This window comes from Hylobates moloch, unplaced genomic scaffold, assembly GCF_009828535.3.
Source record: "Hylobates moloch isolate HMO894 unplaced genomic scaffold, HMol_V3 SCAFFOLD_4, whole genome shotgun sequence".
NCBI classification, from domain to species: domain Eukaryota; kingdom Metazoa; phylum Chordata; class Mammalia; order Primates; family Hylobatidae; genus Hylobates; species Hylobates moloch.
The window spans coordinates 86,861,075-86,872,998 of record NW_026652279.1 but is presented as its reverse complement, the minus strand read 5'-3'; the positions used below and the strand labels follow the sequence as shown (position 1 = coordinate 86,872,998).

General features: G+C 39.5%; 1 pseudogene; it reads right to left on the bottom strand.

Moving 5' to 3' along the window:
- Positions 1-1,850: 1,850 nt before the first annotated feature.
- On the bottom strand, positions 1,851-2,694 carry LOC116466377 (voltage-dependent anion-selective channel protein 1-like; annotated as a pseudogene).
- Positions 2,695-11,924: the final 9,230 nt, after the last annotated feature.

Genomic DNA, 11,924 nt, shown 5'->3' with positions numbered 1-11,924 from the left:
CAGCAAGTGATATAAATTGCTCTAGAATTGAATTATGAGTAGAAATCAAGCATAGGCAAGTGAGGAGAGAGGAATATGGAGACAGGAGGAAGAGAAACTTATTATTATGCTGTGGCCAATTTCATTATGCTGTGAAGGTATAACATAATTTGGAATCATTAATAGTTATATGAATCCCTTCTGAACTCTTGGGTTTTGAGGTAAGTTTTGCGCTAGTAAAATAGTTGCCATATATGCCTGACTATAAGGTGAGTTTATCATTTTTTCTTAAACAATTATCACTTAGAGAAGAGGGACTTTGATATTACATGGTATGGGCTTTATTGTTAATACTCAATTTTGAATAATAAAGATATATTTGGGAAAGACACATTTGACTAAAAATACCTTAAACAATGCTAATTTTGAGAATTTTTTAAGGTCAGCTGATAAAATTTTTTTGACAAAAATTAACATAGTTTAAGTTTAAATTATTTTAAACACAATTTAAATTATAACATTTCACTTGTACCCCTGTGTATATGATCATGCAATTTCAAATGTTGAATATAAGGAAGGCTTAAAGTTTCAAAGATTACTTTTAGGAGGAGTACAGTAAATCATAATGTAGAGGTTGCAAATAAATACCTGTAAGACAAACAAAACAATTTTCTGAAAAAATATACACAAATTGGCTTCTTGTGGCTTGAGATGAGATATTCATTGACGGCCTCCACACAAACGGAGAAGAATCATCTCTCGATCAGTTTAGACGGTAAGAAAGACACGGGCCCTGGAACCTGTTAGAAAAGTGAGTCAAGCAATGGTGAAAGCAATAAAGACAAGATGTGAATGAGGCATTCGAATAAAATTGTTTCAAATGCAATGTTGCTAAATTAATATAAACTTACTCTTTTAAGTCTGTATGTGAAGCTAAATGAATAAATTAGATAGTAGAATTTGCCTATTTGTTTTTTCCCTGTTTATTTACATTTAATTAATAAAGACAATAGGAGGATGAGGTTTCAGTATTCTATTCAAATTTTATTTTAAGTGATGTTACAGTATTTGAAGGGAAGGTTCTAATTCCACACAAAATGGAAGAATATAAAGTGTATTCATTAAACTGCTAAAAAATAGAGTGGTGAGAATACAACAGAAGTCCAATTTAGATTCTGAGTGTTGTCACCATGTTATTACAATCACACAGCCTCTTCCAAACTTATAGCTGGAGCTCCCGGAAGCTATTTCATACTCTGCTCCAAGGACCAAAAACCACAATGTAAAACTGAATTAAGTCCTGAATTATTGGCTTCATCACATGCACCTTCTTCCACCTCAAAATGGCACAAAAGAAACAGTTACCACACCTTGCAGACCTTTTGGTGTAAAAGAGGTGTTGATGAACTGGAGTAGAAGCAGGTCATGAAGAGCTGTCTTAAAATGTCCCTTTCAAGGTGAGTTTGTACACACCATCTAGCAAGGAGCTTCTCATCAAGTAGGGTTAGGTAACCATGGTTCATTTCTCAGGAAGTCACAATTTCATTCATTTACTCAATATGCATTTACAAAGTGCCTACATATCATCAGCTTCCAATTGCAGTCATTTCTAGATAAAAAAGAAACCTGATCTCTAGAGGGGCCACCTAGCTCCGCAAGTCTACAGCTGAAAGGATCTTTTGTGGAATTGGGTTTCTTCTGTACTTCTGAAAGGGTAACACCTTAAAGCTGAATTGTCTTTAAAACCTGAAGGTCTGACATGATATTTAGCAGTATTTGCATCCCAGACATACAACAATGAAAGATACACTAAATTCTGAAGGCAGCTATGCTTCAAAATACTTTAAATTAAATGACTGTACGGTATTCATTTAGGCTTCAAATTCCAGTCCTAGACTGAGCTTGTGGCCACTGACACTGATGTTCTTGCCATCCAGGAGAGCTGACAGTGTCAGTTTGATACCTGGCTTTAGGGTCCTGAGTGTATCCTACACTTATCAGGTTGGATGTGTTCACTTTACCTGCAAAGCAGTCTTTGGAGTCAATCTGATACTTGGCTGCTATTCTGAAATGAGTGTTATTGTTTCCTGCTGTCCAGGAGAGATTGACAGCGCTCTCCAATTTCTTGTTCACCTTCTGGTAAATGGAGCCACTGAACTCTTATCCTGTCATTCACATGTGTGAAGCTAGAATTCATCAGTCTTGTAGCCAACCGCAAAGTCGCTTTGGGTTACTCAGGACTTTGCAGTCTCAAAATTCATTTGGTTGCCAGCCAGCCAACCTTCCTAACCTGGCACCAGCATGCCCCAGATTAAAGGCCCAGTGATGTCCAAATCCACATTGCAGCCCAGGCCGATGGGCTCCTGATCGTACACTGTCTTGATTTTAGCATGTTTTTTCCCCAGTGTTAGGTAAGAAGAATGAGTGGAAGGAAGGTCAGTTGCAGTCCACATGTGAGCTGATCTTCATGGCAGTCTTGGTGCCTCACATGTTGTCAGTGTTCCATTTCCCCACAAATGCCAGGCCGCACTCAATGCTACTGTACTTGGTTTCCAGGCTGCCCATCACTTTGGTGGTCTCAGTGTTGGCTGAACCCGAACTTGTAAATTCCAGATTTTGTTTTTAAATGAAGTTTTATTACACCAAGTCCATAGCTTCGGTGAAGGGATCCCTGGCAGATTTGCCAAGATTGGCATGTGTGAGTGGCACAGCCATCCTCTGCCCAGAGGTAGTGATGATGGCCTCCAGCAGCCATGGCGGGAAGGTATGGATATTTGCCTATTTGTAATAAGACTGTTTATATTATAGGTCAAAATCATTTTGGGGGATGAGAGAGAAGAAGGTTAAAAATTTCATTAGAAACCTGGAGAAAGGCTTGCTTTTTGTCATCTCCCCATTCCACAAAATGAGAAGGCCACATCTCATCACTGGGTAATCTTCACAAGTGACCAGTTGCTTTGTGTGCACATAGGAGCCTGGCATCAAAGAAGGATGTAATGCAGGGAGGAGTTTGCTCTGGCACAGTCTCTAGCCTCTCTTTCACCAGAGTCAAAGTGATTCTGGCTTCAGCAATTTGTGTTTCAGCCTGGGTCCATTCTAGGTGGTATGAACATGCAGTATTTCTCAAACTTTTCCGAAGAGGGACCCACCTTGCCAAAAGAGCATGCAGACTGATGCCTGGACATCTTGGGATGTCTTCGACTTAATCTTAAAAATTTATGCAAATTTTACATACTGTGGCATAACTAGATGTCATGGCATAGGACCATGCGTACCCCAGTGGTGACTGATACTCGCAGTTGAGAAGTATGGCACAGGCCTGGGCTTTGGAGTCTGGAAGATATAGTGGCCTTGCTGCCTATAACAAGTTGACCTTGTAATGTAAACACTGTGAACTTTGATTTTATTTTCTTTTTCTTTTTTTCTTGAGACAGGGTCTTACTTTGTCACCCAGGCTGGAGTGCCATGGTGCAGTGGCGTAATCTCAGCTCACTGCAGCCTTGACCTCCCAGGCTCAAGTGATCCTTTTACCTCAGCCCCCACAAGTAGCTGGGACTATAGTCATGTGCCACCATGTGCAGCTAATTTTTGTATTTTTTGTAGAGATTGGGTTTTGCCATGTTGTCCAGCTGGTCTTGAACTCCTGAGCTCAAGTGATCCACCTGCCTTGGCCTCCCAAAGTGTTAGGATTACAGCCGTAAGCCACCATGCTGGGCCATGAGCCTTGGTTTTCTTACCTATCCAATACAGACACACCTTGGACGGTTGTAATGGGGATTAAATGAGATGACTGATATAATAAGTGTAACGAATGTTGGCTCCTCCTCAAGCACCAAACTACACTCAGAGATATAGCAGCTTGGAGAGACTTACCCAGGAGTTTAGACTTGTCCACTGTCAAGTCTGGAGTGGCTTAGATCCCAACGCCACATTGATTCTTGTAGAGATTTAGCATGGAGGTCAACCAACACGTCTGGGATTAATCCAGACCTCACTTTCTGGACGGGGTCCTTGGAATTTGGAAGTGGAGGAGCCTTAGAAGATGACTGACTTTTTAGAAAAGAATGAGGCAGTGACTGTCAGAAGCAAGTTTTCCCTTGTTCTTCTTGAACTCCCTCTTCCTCTCCTCTCATTTTATCTCTAGGCCTCTTCAGTCTTTTTATTGATCCTTTCTTCCAATGAAACTCTACTTGAAGACAACAGAGTCCTGTTAATAGTCAGATTTAGTCATTTCTTCTTAATCTCTATCCTATTTAATCTTTTTGTCCAGTTTGATGCTATGAGCCTTTCAGTTTTGTAATGTTTCTCCCTTGGTTTCCCTAGAACTTCTCTAACAGGTTTAGGTTGCCTCCATCCTCCCTCGTTGCATTCCATGCCTTTTTCCATTCAGCTTTTAAATACCTTTGCTTTGCCCTTAGCCTTTCATATTTGGACTCCTTTGTGTATTTACCTGGCTCATCTGTTCCTACGACTTCAGTATCATTCTCTGGTTTTCCTCCCTCTGATTTATGCTCTGCACACCATTGTTCTTTTATTTTAAAGTAGCTTACTGGAATTTCTGGAGTACAAGCATTTCAGAGAATGATTGGGGTGTGCCTTGAGAGGTAGACAGGATCAAAATTACAGGTACCTTGTACCCATGTTAATGGATCAATCTTGATAGAATAGTTATGCTAGTATAAAAACATCTCAACAAACTCATTGGCTTCATACAACAAGAACTAGCTCACAGCAACATCTTCCACAAGTAGCTGGGGCGGGGGTGGGGTTCTGCTTTTTGTCTTCCTGACTGAGGAATCCAGGCTGATGAAATAGATTTGATCTGAAACATTGCCTGTTGCCAAACCAGACAGAAGGGGATGGAAGACAGAATTGCATATTGGCTCTTAAAACTTCTGCCTAGAAATCGCTTGTACTACTTCTGAAAATGTGTCATTGGCTAAATCAGGTCATACGGCCACATCCAATTTCAAGAGGGCAGAGCATTATTCTCCTTTCATGTACCTAGGAGAGTGTTGGAAATAGTTGGTGAATAGCCCTGATGACTACCCAGTCCTATCACACAATTCGTAGTTAATTTAGTTTCCTTTTGACATGCAAAAAATACTTACATCTTTCCTAAGGGATTATAGCCCAAAATTTTAACCAACCAACTGGATTCTATTTCAAGTCCAGGATCTCTGAGTGATGCCTTTGGTCACCTTGGTCCTGACATGTACCCTGTTATTACAGAGACCTATACATTCATAAGGTAAGTTGTTTGTCTCTCCTTACACCCCTTATAACAGTATGCCAAGGTTAGGATGGCCCCAGTAGACATTCAGATGAAGGAAAAATGCAAGATACATTCATCACTGGTATACAGCAAAGGTAAAGATGTTGCAATGGCTCTCTACCCTTGGAACAAGGCATGCTATACAGTCATCCCTCAATATCTGTGGGAGATTAGTTTCAAGATGCCCTGCGAATACCAAAATCCGTGGATGCTCAAGTCGCTTATATAAATGGTGTAGTATTTGCATATAACCTATGTACATCTTCCTGTACAATTGTTATACTGCATTGTTTTACAAGTTTGTATTTTTTATTGTGGTGTTGTTATGTTTATCGCTTTTTTCCCCCAAATATTTTCCATCTGAGGTTGGTTGAATTTGAGACGTAGAACCTGTGGATATGGAGGGACAACTGTATATGATTAGGTTTCAGATTCTGTTCCCTGGAAAGGGCTCTTCAGTCTGTTGTTTTCTGTAGCTCTTGGCTCCACCTCATGTGAGGTTTTCTTCCTTTCATTTTCCTCCTTGGGTATTGCTAGAATATGCCTTCAGCAGGTGCTGTAACATTTTCTCAGTCTAATTCTTGCCTGTTGATGTTCGACGGCCTATGGTCATTTTCAGTTCCAAAAACTCAAAAAAGTTTCTTTTAGTGCAGGTTGATAATTCTTTTGCTGGATGACTCTCAAACACTGAGATTCTTATCTGTTCAATTACAGTCAGTTTCACATGTCAATAACCACACCAGCAGTCCTCAAGACTAAAGAGTCTTAATTTTCATATTAGCTATAATTTTTTACTTTCTTGCTGTCACCAGCTACCACTCCCTCCTATCCTTGAATTAATTTTTGCTGCCTGAGCCTATCAAACGTGGGTGGAAAAATCACCTTTAGGTTCTTTTCCCTGAGCAATCTTAACCAACTTAAAGGACTTACTGGACACTACAACTTAATTTGATATTTACCCGGGGTACCCTAATTTATCCATGGATTTTTAAAATGGATCTCATGACAATTCCTTAATTTGTTCCTAGATGAAACATTCAGTTTTAATGGGTCATCTTTGCCCAAAATCCTACTCATTTTCTCCTGTTTGAGTTTGAGAAGCAGCTGCCTTTTTAATGCCAAATTCTCTGAATTTCTGGGCCCTCTCCATGTTTTCTACATTATACTTACAAACGAGCCACTACTTTTTTGAGCTCATTTCTTTCTCAGAGAACCATTTCTAGCACAGTCAACTGGAACTGACACATACTACTTACTGTTTTTCAATCTCTTTCAATCTTGCTACATGTTCATTGTGTTTGTAATCTACCTAAAAAGTTCATTTAGGCCAGATTTTTCCAACTGTTTTTCTATTGCATAACATGGGTTACCATTTTTGTAACCTCCAGTAGCAGTTTTCTCACCACTGTCATCCAGCCCCTTGACTAATACACACAACTAATTTTCTTTGTTATGAAATTACCCAATTTCTGGTAATAATGTCTGTATCAGTCAGATAGGCAAGATTATGCTGAGATTAAAAAACAAACAAACAGAAAACTCTGTGGCTTAACACAGCATAAGTTTATTTTTCCCTCAAAGTCTATTATAGACCTGGAGAAGGCTCTAATACAGGTGAGTAACAGGCAGAGGTTGGAACAGTTTGGAGGACTCAGAAGAAGACAGGAAGATGTGGGAAAATTTGGAACTTCCTAGAGACTTGTTGAATGGTTTTGACCAAAATGCTGATAGTGATATGGACAATGAAGTCCAAGCTGAGGTGGTCTCAGATGGAGATGAGGAAGTTACTGGGAACTGGAGTAAATGTCGCTTTTGCTATGCTTTAGCAAAGAGATTGGCAGGATTTTACCACTGCCCTAGAGATCTGTGGAACTTTGACCTTGAGAAAGATGATCCGAAATTGAAACTTATGTTTAAAAAGGAAGGAGAGCATAAAAGTTTGGGAAATTTGCAGCCTGACCATGTAGTAAGACAGAAAAACCCATTTTCTGGGGAGGAATTCAAGTCAAATTTGCATAAGTAACGAAGAGTCAAATGTTAATTGCCAAGACAATGGGGAAAATGTCTCCAGGGCATGTCAGAGATCTGGATGGTAGCCCCTACCATCACAGGCCTGGAGGCCTAGGAGCAAAAAATGGTTTCATGGGCCGAGCCAGGCCCCCACTGCTCTGAGCAGCCTCAAGAATTGGTGCGTCTATCCCAGCTACTCCATTCAACTCCAGTCATGGCTAAAAGGGGCCAAGGTACAGCTTGGACTGTTGCTTCAGAGAATGCAAGTCCCAAGCCTTGGTGGCTTCCACATAGTGTTGGGCCTGCAGGTGCACAGAAGTCAAGATTTGAGATTTAAGAACCTCTGCTTAGATTTCAGAGGATGTATGGAAATGTCTGAATGTCCAGGCAGAAGTTTGCTGCCAAGGCAGAACCCTCAGAGAGAACCTCTGCTAGGGCAGTGAAGAAGGGAAATGTGGGGTGAGAGATAGCCCCCACTGAGGCATTGCCTAGTGGAACTGTGAGAAGAAGGCCACCATCCTCCAGATCCCAGAAGGGTAGATCGACTAACAGCTTGCACAGCGCACCTGGAAAAGCCCCAGACACTCAGCACCAGTCTGTGAAAGCAGCTGGGAGAGGGGCTATACACCGCGAAGCTGCAGGGGCAGAGCTGCCCAAGACCATGGAAACCCACCTCTTGTATCAGTGTGACCTGGATGTGAGACATGGATTTCAAGGAGATCATTTTGGAGCTTTAAGATTTAATGACTTCCCTCTTGGATTTCAGAATTACATGGGGCCTTTAGCACCTTTGTTTTGGCCAATTTCTCCCATTTGCAATGGGAATATTTACCCAATGCCTGTACCCCCGTTATATCTTGGAAATAACTAACTTGCTTTTGGTTTTACAGGCTTATAAACAGAAGGGACTTGACTTGTCTCAGATGAGACTTTGGACTTGGACTTTTAAGTTAACGCTGGAATAAGACTTTGGGGATTGTTGGGAAGGCATGATTGGTTTTGAAATGTGATTTGGTTCTCAAATCACATTTACATGAGATTTGAGAGGGGCTAGGGCAAAATGATATGGTTTGGCTCTGTGTCCCCACTAAAATCTCATCTCAAATTGTAATCCCCATGTGCCAGAGAAGGAAGTGATTGCATTATGGAGCTGTTTCCCCCATGCTGTTCTCATGATAGTGAGTGGATTATCACTAGATCTAATGGTTTTTTAAATGGTAGTTTTTCCTGCACTCTCACAAGCTCTCTCACTGCCATGTAAGATATGCCTGTTTTCCCTTCCACCATGATTGTAAGTTTCCTGAAGCCTCCCAAGCCATGAGGAACTGAGTTAATGAAACCTCTTTCCTTTATAAATCACCCAGTCTTAGGAAGTTATTTACAGCAGTGTGAAAATGGACTAATAAACAATTACCTTTTTACTTTTAACTCCTTTACCTTTCCTTAGACTCTCCAAACTCCCCACTAGCATTTAGTTGATTAACTCATTTTCAAAGTTTAGTTCAGGTGTTATCTTCTTGAAGCAAAATAATAATTACAATAGCTCACAGTCAGTAAGCATGTATTATGTTCTAAACAGCTCTGTATTTTTTTTTTTTAGATGGAGTCTTGCTCTGTCACCCAGGCTGGAGTGCAGTAGTGCAATCTTGGCTCACTGCAACCTCTGCCTCCTGGGTTCAGGTGATTCTCCTGCCTCTGCCTCCTGAGTAGCTGGGATTACAGGTGCCTGCCTCCAGGCCCAGCTAATTTTTGTATTTTTAGTAGAGACAGGGTTTCACCATGTTGGCCAGGCTGGTCTCAAACTCCTGACCTCATGATCTGCCTGCCTCAGCCTCCCAAAGTGCTGGGATTACAGGTGTGAGCCACCATGCCTGGCCAGCTATGTATTATTTAACTTAGTTTACACAATAACTCCACAAGGTTGGTCTTAATATAACCATTATATATGGAAAAAGAGCATCTTTCATTTAAGCAACTCTCCTAAGCTCGTAAAATTAGTAAGTTGTTGGGTTAGAATTCAAGTCCAAGTGAGTCAAAATTTGAAGCCTGTGCTTTTAACCACCATTCCACCTCACCATAATGTAATTGACACGTCCCGTGTGTTACTCTTGCATCACACTTATAATGCACTGTTTTTTATTATTCTCTGCCCATCTTTCTCTCCAACTATAATCTTCTTGATTACAGACACTATATAATCAATGCCAACCATGGAGTATGGCATTTCGAGACACTGAACATATACTTGCTAATATTAAAGCGTGATAAATTACTGACTTAAATTAAGATTCTGTAACAATTTTTTACTTGGGTTTCTGCATTAGTTTTCTTTTGCGGTGAAAAGAACAATCACAAATTTGGTGATTTTAAAAAGCATGTATTTATTATCTCCTGGTTTCTGTAGCCCAGAAGTCAGGCACAGTTTAACTGAGTTCTGTGTTCAGAGTGTCACAAAATTGCATTCAAGGTGTCAGACTAGCTGTGTTCCGCTATTGAATTCGAGGTCTTCTTCTAAGCTTACACAGTTGGAAGAATTCAGTTCCTGGCTGGGAGCGCTGGTTCACACCTGTAATACCAGCACTTTGGGAGGTCAAGGTGGGCAGATCATGAGGTCAGGAGATGGAGACCATCCTGGCTAACATGGTGAAACCCCGTCTCTACTAAAAATACAAAAAATCAGCTGAGCACAATGGTGTGCGCCTGTAGTCCCAGCTACTCTGGAGGCTGAGGCAGGAGAATGGCGTGAACCCAGGAGGCAGAGCTTGCAGTGAGCCCAGATCAGACCACTGGAGTCGGGTACCTGGGTGAAAGAGCGAGACTCTGTCTCAAAAAAAAAAAAAAAAAGAATTCAGTTCCTTGTGGTTGTAGGACTCAAGGCCTGATTTCTTGCTGTCTGTCAATTGGGTACCACCTCTCAGGTTCTAGAGGTTCCTGCCCTTATTGTCCATATGGCCTGTTCATAGCTCTTATAATGTGGCAGCTGGATTCTGTAAAGCCAGCCAGAGAAGCCATTGCTCTAGTCTACTGAGATGAAGTCTCACATAAAGTAACATAATTATGGGACTGACTGCCATACTCTATTTGCTAGAAGCAAGTTGCAGGTTTTTCCCACATTTAAGGGGAGGGGATTACACAAGGACAAGATTCATTGGGGGTTATTTTATAATTCGGCCTCTCATAATTCCTTTCTCTCCTTTAAGTCTGTTCATTTCTCTCTGCTGATATTAGTGACAGAAAACTTTTCCCATATTTTTACCACTCAAACTGATTCTTCCTTGCACAGTTTTTTTCTTAGATCTTAACTGCTATTTGAATAATGTCCAGATTGCATTGATACATTAAAACTCTCCACATCCCCTAACAATATGACATCACTACTGTTAATATTCTGATGTAAATTCATAATGCCATCATATGTATGGTATATTGAAAATTATAACTGTAATTTTAAACAAAAACAGGTTCACTGCAATCCTATTTTACATCTTACTTCTTAACTTAATAATATATAATGAACATTCTAACACCATTAAATTTTCTTTTATAGCATAATTTGTAATTTCTGTACGGTAGTGTATCATACAGATAACATGTAATTTATTTAATTGGCTTACTATTATTGGACGTTTATATTATTTCCAACATTTTGCTATTGTGAAAGCTCTTTAATAAGCTCTCCCATAGTTATTTCTGCCTGTAATCATAATTATTTTTAGTAAGATAAATTCTTAAAAGTAAATTTTTGTGTGTCAAAGAAGATGTGCATTTTTAAGTTATTTGATTTACCAAATTGCACTTCAGAAATTTAGAGTTTAGACAGCAGCACCTAAGGAAACTCAACATGGAGAATTATGTGTGTGTGTGCATATGTGTTTTCTATTACTTTTCTAGCATATTGCTATTTTTCAAGTTATATGACTAATACATGTTTTTTTAAACAGGGAATTTCAGAAGTCCCAAATGCATAATTAATTTGCTTTTCGCTTTTCTAATTTCATCCATCTGAGGTAGCCAGTATTAACAATTTGCTGTAAATCCCCCCAAACCATCCTTATTAGATGTGAGTGTCTATATATTTCAATTTAATAGTTGAAAAATGGCATCTCACTGTTGCTTTAATTTGGTTTTCTGGACTTACTAGTGAGGCTAAACATGCCTTTATTGGTGTTGGTACGTTTGCAAGTTTTGTTTCTTAGTTTTTGGTTCATTTCTTTTCAATTGTTATTAACCATTATGGGGTCAACCATTCATAGCCTGTTAATGCTCCAGTTTCAGTATTGTTCATAATTGTTACATTTTACGTTGTTCCCTTCACTTCACAAAATCTCATTTTTGCACATTATTTCACAGCACAAATAACTTGAGTGTGAGGCATAAACACTTTTAATGTAGACCGAAGAACATTCCAAAAGTATCTTTGGATTATAAAATATTTCATTTCCCAAGTGACAGCTCATTTATTTCAACTAAAACTCATTATCACATAATTCCAATTTATTGAAAGTATTTAAGATATACCCAGTTATTATAATAAGATTTCAACTATATTAGAAAAATTTATTAAAAATGTGTTCAAAAGACAATGTTACTTTTGTACTTGTACATCATTTTTTTCTCTTGGATATTTCATGCCTCTGTTATACTCTTGGCTTTAGTATTA